The 13,057-nt window shown below is 42.4% G+C and overlaps 1 protein-coding gene and 1 long non-coding RNA gene across 23 annotated transcripts in view; one reads left to right on the forward strand and one right to left on the reverse strand.

Annotated features, from left to right (window-relative positions):
• LOC104140583 (uncharacterized) overlaps nucleotides 1-2,895 on the reverse strand; it is a 115,572-nt gene extending 112,677 nt beyond the window's left edge. For 13 of the 15 annotated variants that reach the window (XR_011138649.1, XR_011138636.1, XR_011138620.1 and 10 more), the window contains exons 1-3: nucleotides 2,758-2,895; nucleotides 2,134-2,655; nucleotides 305-1,956 (exon numbers count right to left, since the gene is read on the reverse strand). This is a non-coding gene — a long non-coding RNA (uncharacterized lncRNA). The remainder of the gene's footprint in view (nucleotides 1-304; nucleotides 1,957-2,133; nucleotides 2,656-2,757) is intronic. The other 2 variants (XR_011138634.1, XR_011138650.1) reach the window with 2 other exon arrangements.
• Nucleotides 2,896-3,487: 592 nt separating this feature from the next.
• The window catches only part of KMT2E (lysine methyltransferase 2E (inactive)), a 71,194-nt gene continuing 61,624 nt past the window's right edge, over nucleotides 3,488-13,057 (forward strand). For 4 of the 8 annotated variants that reach the window (XM_009669434.2, XM_009669430.2, XM_068929703.1 and 1 more), the window contains exons 1-2: nucleotides 3,703-3,842; nucleotides 11,611-11,667. The gene's annotated coding sequence lies outside the window, so the exon portion shown is untranslated. Of the gene's footprint in view, nucleotides 3,843-9,552; nucleotides 9,638-11,610; nucleotides 11,668-13,057 lie in introns of all 8 variants that reach the window. The other 4 variants (XM_068929687.1, XM_068929711.1, XM_068929733.1 and 1 more) reach the window with 2 other exon arrangements.

The following is a 13,057-nucleotide window of genomic DNA, read 5'->3' on the forward strand; positions in this document are numbered from 1 at the left end:
CTTTCATTCCAGTAGTTCTCACACGATACATTCACCAAAAACCTCAAGCTTTACCTCCTATTACATTATTACTGAAAAACAATTTCACATCTGTCTGTGAATCTACTAAGAACAAAGTCACATGAAAAACTTCTAACAGAACAAGCCACCATTTCAAAACATCAGCAATTTTAACTTGTTTGTCGGGTTACCTGCAACGGCTAAAGTTGCACCCTACCGTACAAGAACAAGGTATGGGAACAGGCACAGAATTGCCTCAGCAACAAAAATAAGAACAACCCGAACCGTAACACAAGTTGCATACCTTAAAAAAATACCAGTAGGATTAAAGAGTTTGCATTGCTCATTCCCCCCTATCAGGACATAGGCAGACTCAGAAAATACATCCGTCCAGCTTCCCACCCACCCAGACTTGTGTGACAAGTTCATTTTCCTATGAACCTCAGAAAAAGTAGTACAAGGGACGTCTTCAAAATATTTGCATACCAGAGTTATTTTTCATTAAGTACATACTTGAACTCCTGCGTTAAAGAGACAGGCCCTCCGTGGCCTAGCTTTGTAATACCTGCCACATTACCCTAAGAAAAAGCTGCTCAACTCCCAAGACGAGAGGCAACACCACACAAGTAAAAGAATACTGATCCATTTTTCATATAGAAATACCGCTCACATAGAAAAAAACGTTAACAGCTTTCAGCTTTTTCCTTAGTTTCTTCCCCCCTCTGTGCACCCCCGGCAAAGTAACACTTAAAATACAACAACGCCCCACTCAGAAGAACAACTCCACATACAGTCCGTACATTTTCCTCAGCTGTTTTAATGAGATCTTTTAAACATCGCTTAAACTGCATCTTTCAGGAAAATAGCGCGAGGAACCCAACTTGCATATAAATAAGTGCTCTTATACACGAGAAGGGGGAAGCCGAGAGAGAAAACTGAAGTGGGATTTACGTTAGTGAAACCGGCAGCCGAAAAGGCCGTGTGCGGGAGCCGCGCAGCGCCTGCCTCCACACTCGGCCGCAGCGAGCAGGCGCCCAGAGGAAACTTTCCCTCGCAGTGGGTAAAGCCCTACGCAGAGAGGGGGCGGAATGGAAAGCTTCCCCCCCCCCCCCCCAGCAGCTTGCTACACACTGGAGAGGGGTGGAGAAAGAGGAGAGAAGCGAGAACCTTCCTCAGCAGCAGCTACACCCTCGTGCATAAGGTTAATGGGGGAAGGGAAGAGGGAATCAACGCGGCAACGACCGTATTGTGCAGAAAGGGGGAGGGGAAGGGAAGCACGGACTCTCCCGGGCGGCAGCAGCCGCCGCCGCCTCAGCCAGCTTGGTCTGCAGCCAAACCCCGCAAGAATGCAACGCGGTCACATGACCTCCGGCGGACGTGCAACTCCCTTCCCTCTCCAGGGAGACCCTGCGCCATCTTGTACTGACGCAGTTACAAATGCAGGCGCACGTTGCTCCTCTGTCGCTCTTTCCCCGCTCCTCTCCTCACAGCCCCAGCGTTATTTGGGAAGGGGAAGCCACGGCCTCTTCCTGCTTTCCTTTTCACGAGGTCTTCAGGGACGCCCTGCCCGTGAAGTCCTCCCTCGCGCTGGGATCATGGCGCCCGTTTTCTCCCTTTGCACCAGCCTCCCCCGACAGCTCCCCAACCCTGCCCAGCTGCGGCTGCCCCTGCTGCAGGATGATGTCAGCACCAGCCAATCAGAGCACGCCGGGCAGTCCAGCCAGCCTGGCTATTGGCTTTCGCCAAGCTCCCTCCCCCCTCCTGACTCAGTCTCCGCCGCGGTTCGCTGCGGAGACGCGGCCAAGGCAGAAGTGGGGGGAGGGGAATAGGAGGGGAAGGGAGGAAAAAAAAAAAAAAACCTGCACAAAAAAACCGACAACCAAACCCACCAAGACGCCAGCCGCCATTTCGCGCAACAACAGGCAGAACCCGAACGAGCAGCCCCAGCCAAGCGCCCTAAGGAAAGAGAGAAAGAGAGAAACAGAGACACACGCACAGAAGAGTTAGACAGGAAAAAATACCCATAGACTCCGCCATGATCACAAGACGTTTAATCACCCCCCTCCTCCCTCAGACTCAATGCCCCATTACAGCCGCCTCCTCTGCGTCCAACCAGCTAGCAGATCCCTTCACCTCGGCTCCCTCCTGCCGCAGCAGTAGCTGTTTAGAGCCCCAAACTCTCTCTGCCCAAGGTGTGGGGGGAGGCTAGTCTATGGCGCTGCTGCTAACTGCTTCTCCAGTCACCCGATTGTGGCGGCTCCATCGAGGCAGGGTAAGAGCTGCCAGCCCAGCTTTTATCTGGTGCCCCGAGTTTGCGCACTGAAGGAGGCTCGCTCAGCCCCTGGTGGGCGTCGAATGAAACCCCAGCCGCCGCCTCCCCTCCCTCAATCAGCCATATCGCTGGAGGGGCTGAAGCCGGGCAGGGAAGGCAGGGCGGTGTGCGGGCTGGCAGGAGCAGGGAGGGGAGACGGGCAAAGGCACGCGAGCTCGGTATGAACAGAAGAGGCTGCTGCGTCTGTCCCGGCAGGCGGAATGAGCCTCTTGTTTTGCCAGCTCTCAGTGGTCCAGATAAAAGCAGTCCATACCTGCTCTCCCTCTAAGTGCCGTTCCCGAAGCGGGGGGGGAACTAGACTCATTCACTGCTTCTCTCGTTCCCTGGAGAAAAGAAACGCCTCCAGCTAGCGTTGTTTCACGCTATTACTCGCTTTAAGGAGGGGGGGGGGAAGAAAAAAAAAAAAAAAACTCTTTCCCACTTGCCTGCTATGAGCCTTACACGCTTCGGGGAAGATTCTCAGTCTCAAGCGTCTATTGACAGGAGAGATTCAGTCAGCCCCTCCATGTCGCCCTGAACAAGACTCAGTCAAACTCCCCCCACCCCGCCTTTTTCGTTCGCCCTCTCCTTCCCCGCCCCCGAAGTTAGTGCGTCTGAATGTGGGATCCAGCGAGCCTGTCCGGCTGTCCGCATGCTTCGTCGCCAAAATTTACTCCTCGGCTTGAGATTTAAAACTGTGCGTTGAGAGTAACGATGGACGTGAGGAGGGAGCCGGGGAGGGCGGGCGGGAGGAGAGGAGAGACGTGGAGGGGGGTCTGCCTCGGAGGATGCAGCTGTGAGTCAGACATCCTGTCTCGCTCGCGTTCAGCTCCCACAAGAGCGCCTGGGCCGGAGCCCCCGCCCCTCCCCCGCAGCCTGCGCCTCGAGAGCTGCGCATCGCCCCCGACAGCAACCCAGACGGCACCCTCCCCACCTCCACTGCCCTACTTCCCCGCACGCCTCCACGTAGTCCCCCCTGCCCAGCCTCTGCTGCAGTCCGGGGTCTCGGCAGCCGAGGCGCTTTACTGTAACGAGCGAAGAGCTTTTTGCAAAATGGACACTGAGGGCTCGCCGGGCGCAGAGCGCGCTCCAGCCCACAAGCAAAATGGCGGCTGTTTGGCTTCGCCTTGGTAACCCTGCCCCTGCCAGGCGGGGCGGGTGAGCCCCGTGCAGTGGGAGGGAGGGGAGTACGGACGCCATTTTCCCAGAGAGAGGCAGTGACATAGAAGGGAGCGTAGGAGGCTGAAAGGAGGGAGACACGGGAGCAGTGGCGGCAGCGGGGTTTGTACACAGGTCCCGAGGCAAAGGGCGCTTCCTAGCTGGTCCCCGTAGGGTTCTGTGCATTGAGCTAGTTTTGGGGGGAGGGGGGGTCTCCTCTTTCTTTCCCCTTTCTTTCTTTTAGCAGAGTCTGCTGAGGGTTGAGTCCTGCCTAGGGTAGGGATATCCGCAGTGGGGCTGCTGCATTGTTTTGGCTGGGATAGAAAAGGGGCTCAGCTGAGGGGTCCTGCTGCCTGGCCTGTGACCATTACAGGTGAGTCTTGGGTTATTAGTAACGTACTCAGCTGTGGCTGCTTTGGGGGAAGGGGGTGGCAAAAAGGGACTGAAATGTGACGGGGGACGTTTCATTGCCATCTTTTAGAGTATGACTCCCTCCCCCCGGAAATATGTTTAAATTCTGTTTAAGTTGCCCTGAATTTCTTTCTCATTTTGTAGGGTTTGGTTTAAAAAATGGCAGGGTGTCGCTACATCTTGTGAATATGGCGGGTTACTGTAACTGGAGGAGCTGAGGGGAATTTTTTGGCAGTTATGCCAGGTTTATGCATTATGCTTGGAAAAGAAGAGCCAGAAGAAGCTATTATGTGACAACATACCTTTCCTTGGACTCGAGGTTTTAAGGACGCAGCTTGCGTGTTATTGGGACTGCGTACTGAGTTTTATGAAGCTTAGGGAAATCTATTCTGTTCCTCCATCCTGTATATTTTTGCTTTGTGGTACTGAAATGGCTCGTTATAGGCCTAATCTCTCTGCTTTCCACACCCCCGCCTCCTTTCCTCCCTGTCTACTAATATCTCTGCTTCGTGGTGTAACCTGGACAAACGGCAAACAGTCTAAAAGTGTTTCTGTCCCAATTTAAAAGGGGATCGTTCTGCCCACCCCCTGTCTTGAGGTTGTAAGTAGTTATATTGGTGCATCCCTTTCTTGTTTTAGTTTTCTGTTAGCCAGCGTTTGTGTTCCTTGGGTGGCATATCTTCATCTTTCTCTTAAAAAAAAAAAAAAATTAGTGGAGCAGACCCTATTGCTGCAGACAGAGGGGAGGAGAAACAAACGGTTCAGTGTGTAGTACTAGATAGGGTAGAGAAACATAATATAGCCTGATTATAAAGGTCCTGTATTCCCCCATACTCAGCCATTAGGGAATATGCGGTGGCCAAAAGCCCTGAGGTCTCAGAAATGATACCCACTACACGTTATTAAAGGCAGAACTTTAGTACTTCATCTGGATTTAAGAATGTTTTAGACTCATTATTTACATTATTTTAGAGAAATTAATAATGAAACGCTTTTGTTACTCAAGGCTTAAATCAGAGAAAAGAAAGAGACATCTATGGCTGTACTTGTAGTGCACAATTATTCGATTATAAACGCCATACTTCTGAAGTTACTTTTTAAAAAATGTGGAGGAAATTTTTTAATTTCCCTCTTTTGTCCTTTAGAGATTCTAAAAATGGCGGCCTCAGGCTGATGTTGTGGTAATCTAATCAGCTCGGGTCCTCCACACCCCATGCAGTGCGTTTGTCTGCAGCATATTACAGTCTTAATACGTTTAAATGAAAAGACTGTTTCCTTCAAATAACATACAAAACATCTCTGGACTTTACTGCGATTTAAAAATGCTGTGTTCCAGCTGATTAATTTTATTGGTTATGTGTGTGAAAGGCAAGTGAACGAGACCACTCTTGTCGGGGAAAAGGGGGGTGGAAGGAGGCAACAGACTCGAGCAGCTTCTTTGAGGGGTGTGTATAGGTTTCTGTAAGGTGATATGTATGTCACTTAATAATTTGGAAAACCTGTGTTTGTGATAGATATGTTCATCTGTGTGCACGTCCATCCCATTATTATTAATATAAAAGCAGTAGTATTTCTCAAAATAAGGAGAGGATTAAGTTCATTAAAACAGTCAGCTAAATTCTTTGTGGAATCACGTTTGTGAATGTCATGTTCATCTTCCAGGCAATACCTTTGCTGGATATCAGGTAATAATTCCATATATTTGTAGTTTGGGAATACTGAAAGAACTTAATGTTTGAGGAAATAATTCAGGCAAGATTATAACCTGTTACTTTTTTAAGATGGAGAATTTCTTCTGCCACAGTATAATCCCGGTATTAGACTTTTTTTTTCCCTTAGTTTATGTTGTGTATCGCAATACAATTTGTATGTGTGGTAACACAAATACTGAGCGAAAGTGCAGTTCCTCCTCTCTAATTCTTTTCCTAAATGAAATATGAACCTTTTAGTATCACCACTATAAATATGTTTGGGTGGGGGTAGGGAGGTCACAAGGATTTATTATTTGATAGTTGGTGTAGTGTACTCTGATACAAGCTGCAGATACTGTAAACTATATTTAAAAAAAAAAAGGGAAGACTAATATTTTTCTTTTTCTCTGCCTCCCTCTGTCTCAGTCTCTCGCACTTTTTAATTTTCTTTTTCCTTAAAAGACTGTCTTTAATCTTGTCCTTGGTTTAATGAGGTATAAATTTCTATTCTAGTGTAGCTTCGGAACCTTCTGGATTTAAACAATCAAAAAGGAAGTACTGAAACGCCAAATCTGTCTTCGGTTCCTGAAGAACTTTAATTTAGATGCCTTTCATGTATTTGGAAGTATTGATGTGTGGTTTAAGGTATACCTGAAGTTGAAAAACAAGATAATAAGACTTTGAGAGTGTTGTTAATGCATGCCTCTCATGTGCTTTGAGGCCAAAGGCTGAGTGATTTCAACCACCAAGTGATGCATTAATGGTCCAGTAATGCATGCTCCCATCCTGCCTTATATTGTATGGATTTCATTTTTGAACAAGCCATATCTTACCGTATATTTATTAAAAAGAAGACAAATAGGTTTCCAAAAGGTAAATGTATGGGCCTTTTTAGAAACCTTTTGCTTTTCCCTTCCCTCTCCCTAGGTTTAAAGCTCCTGTTCTGGTGAATGATTTTTTTTAACGCTACAACTTGGAGGGCTACGTGGCCCCTGTTAATGTCTGCTTTCACGGCCTCAGTCATGTTCTCAGGCAGACTTCTGTTTCAAGATTAAGCTCAAAAGAAACAAGTTTGTGCGCTTACGAGAAGGTGTTCTGAAAAAAAGAAAGTTGAAATACATTCTGATATTTTCTAGCTTATCTTACAGGTTGCAGATTTTATGGACTAAGACCCTTTTGGGAATTGGGAGATCTTCCAGAGATTTCCTGTATGCATGTGAGTGAGTCACTTTACCCTTTGTGACTCAGTTTCTCTATTTGTAAAGTAGATCGCAGATCTGTTTTTAAGGAGACGATATTACTAAGGAAATACTAGCCTTATTTTTTAAGCACTGAACTACTTTGGTGTCAATTGTTGCAGTAAGGTCTATTCATGAAAAAGAAATAATCTTTTTCCCAACCCCTCCCCCCTCAACAACCTACTGACCAAACTACTTAGAAGAGATAAGGTTTGAAAGAACAATTTCTTTTTTTAAAGAAACACTTCCGATTTACAAACATCATGTGTTATAAGTGCTATTTTCTAAATATTAAAAGAATCTGTACTTTAGTCCTAAAGCCATTTATGTATCTTTGAGCTGTTTAGCTCAAAGATACATAAATCTCTCCTTTAACTATTAAGGAAGATTCCTTGCAGTTAAAATCCCTCCATTAACTATAAGGAAAATCCCTCCCTTAACTATAAGGAAAATTTCTTCTAGTACCAAGATTTGGATTACTGTTAGGGGTTACATTACTTCCTATGTGTACTGAAACTTAACTGCAGAGAACTGGATTAATATTCTGTTGGAAAGCAACAGAAATACACCAAAGCCTTCAGTCTAACACCAACTTATGTATCTCTGGGCCCCGTCCCAGTATGATTTAAGGACAGTCTTAATATTTTGTCCGTGCTTAAATGAACTTCGGAGTTGCTATTTGTGGGGCTGACTTAAGGGGTGGTGTAAGTAATTGTAGAATTGTGCTCTTGTTCTTAACAGATTAATGTAAATGAAGGCTTAATTAAAGTATTGCTGTTTTCATGAAACGTTGTAACAAAATTGAATGAGGGCCAGATCACTGAAGATGGAAAAAGGCAGTTCAGACTTCTGGAGAGATCTTAAGAAAGTTCATCTGTGTTATTCATCTGTCGCAGATAGAAATGTGTATTTGTGAATCTCAAAAGCAAATTTTATTGGTCTGTGTTTTTGGAGCAGGTACTGTGTTTAAACATTTCCATCGTGCAAATAGTAGTTTATATTGCTGAGAATGAAGCTTAATCTTTTATAGAGCTGCCTTAGTTGTGTCGTCATATTCTATAGATTATGTATTAAGGAGGAAAAAAAAGAGGGGGGAACTTTTTTTTTTTTAAATTCAGCATTTGAAAGAATAAAATGTTAATTGCATTAGACTATTGAATAGTGTAAGATGAATGTTTCTAATTACATCAGTGTTCATAGTTCTGTGTTCCTGTTCTTACTAACCAAAGATCTTACCCGCAGAAGTTAATCTAATCTCTTTCAGGATCCAAAATTCTGCCCATGACCTTCATACTACAAAAAAACACTTCTATAATCACTTTCAGAGACTAAACTGTTGTTACCTTTAAGGCATAACAAACGCGTTTATTTAAGAGAAACCTTGTTAAGGTTTTATATAATTGCTAGCAGATACTGAGATTGTTTTTTATTTCCTTTTACAAATCTTATATATTAATTTACTGTTAATGAAAGTGGAGAGATTGTGAGTGCTGCAGGTTGTTACAGAATCTTAATAACTGAGGTTATCTGTAAACCTTTGAAGACAGTTTTGTGCAAAGTATTTTTTTTAACGTCTGCTGCTTTTTATCTTTTTTAATTAAAATATTTGGGAAGAACTATGGTAAATCACACACTAGAGTTGTGTATTTCAAAAGTACAAGTTAAGAACAGGTTAAAGTAGCACAAAGGTTGCATCCTGTGCAAGTAAAATGCATTTGTTAATGTTTTGCATATTTTATTGAAAGAGAGCTGTTTTTCCTTTCATGTGAGACTTTGTATGCTGTTTGGATTGAGGTGCGGTGTTTTAAAGCTTAGGAGGCTTGTAAGGGACCAGCAGTTTTGCAAATCAGGCTCAATATGTGAATGCCAAAATAGTATTTAAGATCTCAGTTTTATAACTTACTTTTAAGTTAGTATTTTCAGAAGACATAGATATTAAAATGTCACCGCATGGGTTCAGGTTTAGAAGGGTTTTTGTTTGTTTGTTTGTTTTTCCTCAGGCATCGTAATGTTTTGTTTCTTGCTTTGTGCCATCATAGAATCTAGGTTATCAGTCACTTTTACATCTTTATCTGGATAATGAATTACTGTCCAGTTCAAGGAAAAATATATGAGTAGGTTTTAATGGTATTTCTGTACTTAAATTGCAACTTAAAACATATGAACTATAATTTATTGCGCACTGTTGATTATTCATGTCTTTAGCAAGCGATATAGAAAATGCTGACAATAATATCCTACGTTTATACAATTTTAAATATATATAGAATGATAGCTGTGGATCTTTTAACCTGAGGAGTTCTGAATATTTAAATTATTTTGGTATTTATTACTCTCTAACTGTTCTAATCTGACTAGTTTTTGAAGTACTTGTCTTTCCCAGTGAGTGATGCTCTCTTATTTTGCCTAGAGTAGACAAGGTGAGCTAACTCCTGATTAGTGTGTTTATGATGAGACTGTGTTTAAAAGCATATCACAAGACAGCTGATGTTAAAGGCTAGACAGTTAATCCTGTTCTTAACTGTTGGTTTAAATAAACTTTTCCAGTGAGAAGTGCTTTTAGTAGGTACGACTTAAAGTGAAGGTGAAGGCCCAAGAATTACAACAGCTTATTTAAAGCGGTTTGGGGAAGGTACAGAGAGATCACACTTTCATTTGGTTTCTGAAGATATGATTTTAGAACTGGGAAAGAAACATGAAGAATATGGGTTTTTTTAATTATTATTGTTTTTTTAAATCGAAGTTATTACCTTACTGGTTATGAGGATAAGATTCTGCCCGCAAATACTTTGCAAAGTAAAATAACTGATTCCAGTTTTCATCTTAAGGTAGGAGCACTTGATGGAAACCTTCACTTTTTGATTATGCAGTTTGTAATCAATGATAGTAACAATTTTTTAAAAAGTTCATTTTCTGCTGTCCCTTGCTTTCCGCTCACTTACGTCTTCTATATTGGAAATAATAAAGACAGCTCTACGTGTTTTTTTTTTTTTCTCTGTGCGGCAGAAGTGTTGAAAGTTAAAAGTTTCTGCCTAGCAGTACAAGCACAAAATAAAACTTTGTTGTATTCATTCTGAGATGATATATTTCATATCCTCATTGTTAGAATGAAATACGTACCTAGAGCTACTCTGAAAAAAGAGAGTAAAGTTATAAAGGTAGACAATCTCTATGTTTATTAAGCAAATCCATCTCTTTTTGGAAGATTATTGCAATTGAAAATAAATACTTTGTGTTTTTTGAAAGGAGGAAATATCTTTTGATTTTAAATATGTGTTTTCTGTGACTGCACAATCGCTGAACATAGCACAGTCTCCTCCATTTCTTCCCTCCTGTCCATGCCCAAAATCTTAGTAGAGAACATTGAAATATTACAAAGTTGTTAGCAAGAAGTATAGTCCCCATTGAATCGTGGTTAAAATTACGTAAAAGAGGTCGTCTAACTGCTGGAAAGAGTAAAGATTTCTGTTTGAAAGCCTGCAGCTTTCCACTTTCCTGTGTTTAGATTCTGGCGCACGAGTGTAACGATTAGGTTAGTGTCTACAAACTTAATATACGAGTAAAAGTGGAAGTGCTATTGTGCTATTCATGCACGTCAAATGCCACTGATAAGACAGGGGAACTATGTCTTTTTCAGAATCTACCTAAGTAAAACCGTGTCAAAATAGAAATTAAGTTTAGCCGGAAGGCCAAACTTTGAGTAAATCTAAACTATTTGCTTCTTGTGTAGTAGGTATCTAGTAATTACAGTAGTCTTTTATATCTCATTAAGCAGTATAGAGAAGTCCCTTATATTAATAGTTTTGCCTGATCTCATGAAGGCAGCAGATATTTGGTTTGTTCAAGCCAGTACACATACAAATGTGTGTGTGTTTGTAGCTGCTCATTTCCCCAAAAAAAGGCCCGCTTCCTCCTTTAGAGGAATACCGGGCCTTAAAATTAGGACCTTACGGTGACTGAATCACCATTAAATTGGTAAATTTAATAACAAATTTACTTAGCTCTTCCAGTTGTAGGCACAGCTTACTAAGTATTCTTAGGGAATGTTGACTGTAAATACTTGCAGAAATGCTTTATGTTTTGAAATGTTTGTTACAAATAATAATGTTACGGTGACAGGTGTAAATTTAGATTCTCTTAGAGAATATTTGATAAGTCACATGCACAAAATGCCTCTAAGTTTAATCAGAAATTATTTGCCACCTCACATTAGATAGAGAAAAATATTTGCAGTGAAACAACTAATGAGAAGAATGACTTAAAAACAGGATCTGTTTGCTGGGTAACTAGTTGATTCGTTTTCTTAACACTTGAGTTCCTATTTAAAGGAATTTTACATTTTGAGGGTATAACACGTAATGTTAGATAGCTGAGTTTCTACTTACTGGTACTTCTGCAAATTACACAGCAGTGTTGCTATCAAAAGTTGTCTTTTCTCTCATACTCCTTCGTGTGTTGTGCTCGTCTTTTTACAATTCCCTGATTCTCACTGCATATAATTTTGTTAACAGTGGTATGGATAGGCCTTTTGTCTTCATGTGGTTTATTTTAAGAAGCCTGGCAGGGATTCCCCCCCCCCCCCCCTACTTTTTAGATTATTGGTAACCATAGCTAATGACATCAAGGGATTGGCAGTTAGTTTCTGCTTTTTTTTTTTATTTTGGTTTCTGTAAATAGCAAAACTAAAATACAGAAAATATTGTGCTTTTTATTTCTCTCTGCAATAAACTAATTCTTACTTGTTCTCCAGCTGCATTTAGCTTTAATTTCCTTCTACCGCTTATTCTTTTTCTCTTCCTAGTCCCATATTTTGTCCCACTTCCACTGAGAGAAGAAAAGGAGTGAAGAGAGAGAAGAGGTAAGGGGAAATCTTCCCTATGTTTAATAGCTTGGGGTAAATATCTGAGGGGGAGAGATGCCTTTCCATCACTTCTTCAAGAACACGTGAGGGCAGCGCTCTTGGACCAGACAGCAAAGGGGAGAGAGCCTACAGCTGGTGGAAGCTCGTTCTCCTGTATGGCAGAAACTGTTGCTAGTGGATAAACTGATGCCCAGTTCATTCTTGTTAAGGGCAGCTTTCTTTCCTCTAAGTAGAGTTGGTGTAATGCACGTAATGAGTAGCTGAATGATGGAAACGATCATGTCTTTCAGTGTATGATCTTGAATACAATGGAGGAGGGAGATTTCTTCTTCCTTGTTCTGGATTCCAGTTCATGAAGTGTGACTGTCTTACCAGACATGACTGAGGTCCCTGTTGCCTGTAGAGTTCTGTATTTAATGTAGTGGAATAATCACAGGAATGCTAATCAATCTTTGCGTCAACTTGCTGCTTCTGTCTCTGTATTGGGAGTGGCGTGAGAGCAAAGTAGGAAGAGAGAAGCGTTATCCTGCAGTTGTTTGACTGTCATAGCCTTGTTTCTTAAATAAGTTGGGCTAACGATCACTGTGTCTCTGTCAGTACAGTCAGTAACTTCAAAACAAAATTTGATAGTTAGAGGTGTCAAGGATGCTAACTTCAAACGTTCAAGTTTAATGAAAATCTGTAAGGGGATGGAAAAGGGCAACTGTTAGCCATGTCTTGGGAGAGGCAGGGAGAAGCACGATGATCTCGGCCATTAACTCTTCTCTGTGCTAGCAGCTGGCATGTGTGTAGCTCCAAACCAGCCGTAGAAGGTACTTTCTTTTGGCTAGCTGGCAGGGCGTGTGGAGAAGGAGCTGAGGTGGACTGGACTACTGAAAATAAGTAGGTGAGTGTGAAGGGCGTGGGAGGGAATCGAGTGTTGTGTGTGAGGCCAAGACCTGTTAATATTGTGGCAAGGAAGATGGGGAGGAGGATGTTGCTGTGAGAGGAATATAGAACACGTGGGATCAGTGAGAACTCTTGGGCACCAGCTACAAATGTTTAGGAAATAAGATTTCTTACGGAACAAATTTTCTTCTGTGTGAAATAGAGGAGTTGGTTGTTGGTGGGTCCTAATTTGTATATGGAATTTGAGTGTGCCTATTCTATATCTTATTTTTATCTTCGTTTTTTGTCTCAGCACAAATTTGAAATTGAGTGGCAATTAGTCTGTTAGGTTACCATAGAGAGCAGCAAACGGTCAGGAGAGGTCTGAATTTAGTCTCATAGTAGTTTCTAAGCCTGCATACTTCATACTGCAGCTTAAGTGGTGTAACGTTTGGGAGTTGGATATTCCTGCCAGTCTCTTAAAATCTGTACCATGGTGAAGTGTGTTGGGGAAAACAGA

This window comes from Struthio camelus, chromosome 1 (assembly GCF_040807025.1).
Source record: "Struthio camelus isolate bStrCam1 chromosome 1, bStrCam1.hap1, whole genome shotgun sequence".
NCBI lineage: Eukaryota > Metazoa > Chordata > Aves > Struthioniformes > Struthionidae > Struthio > Struthio camelus.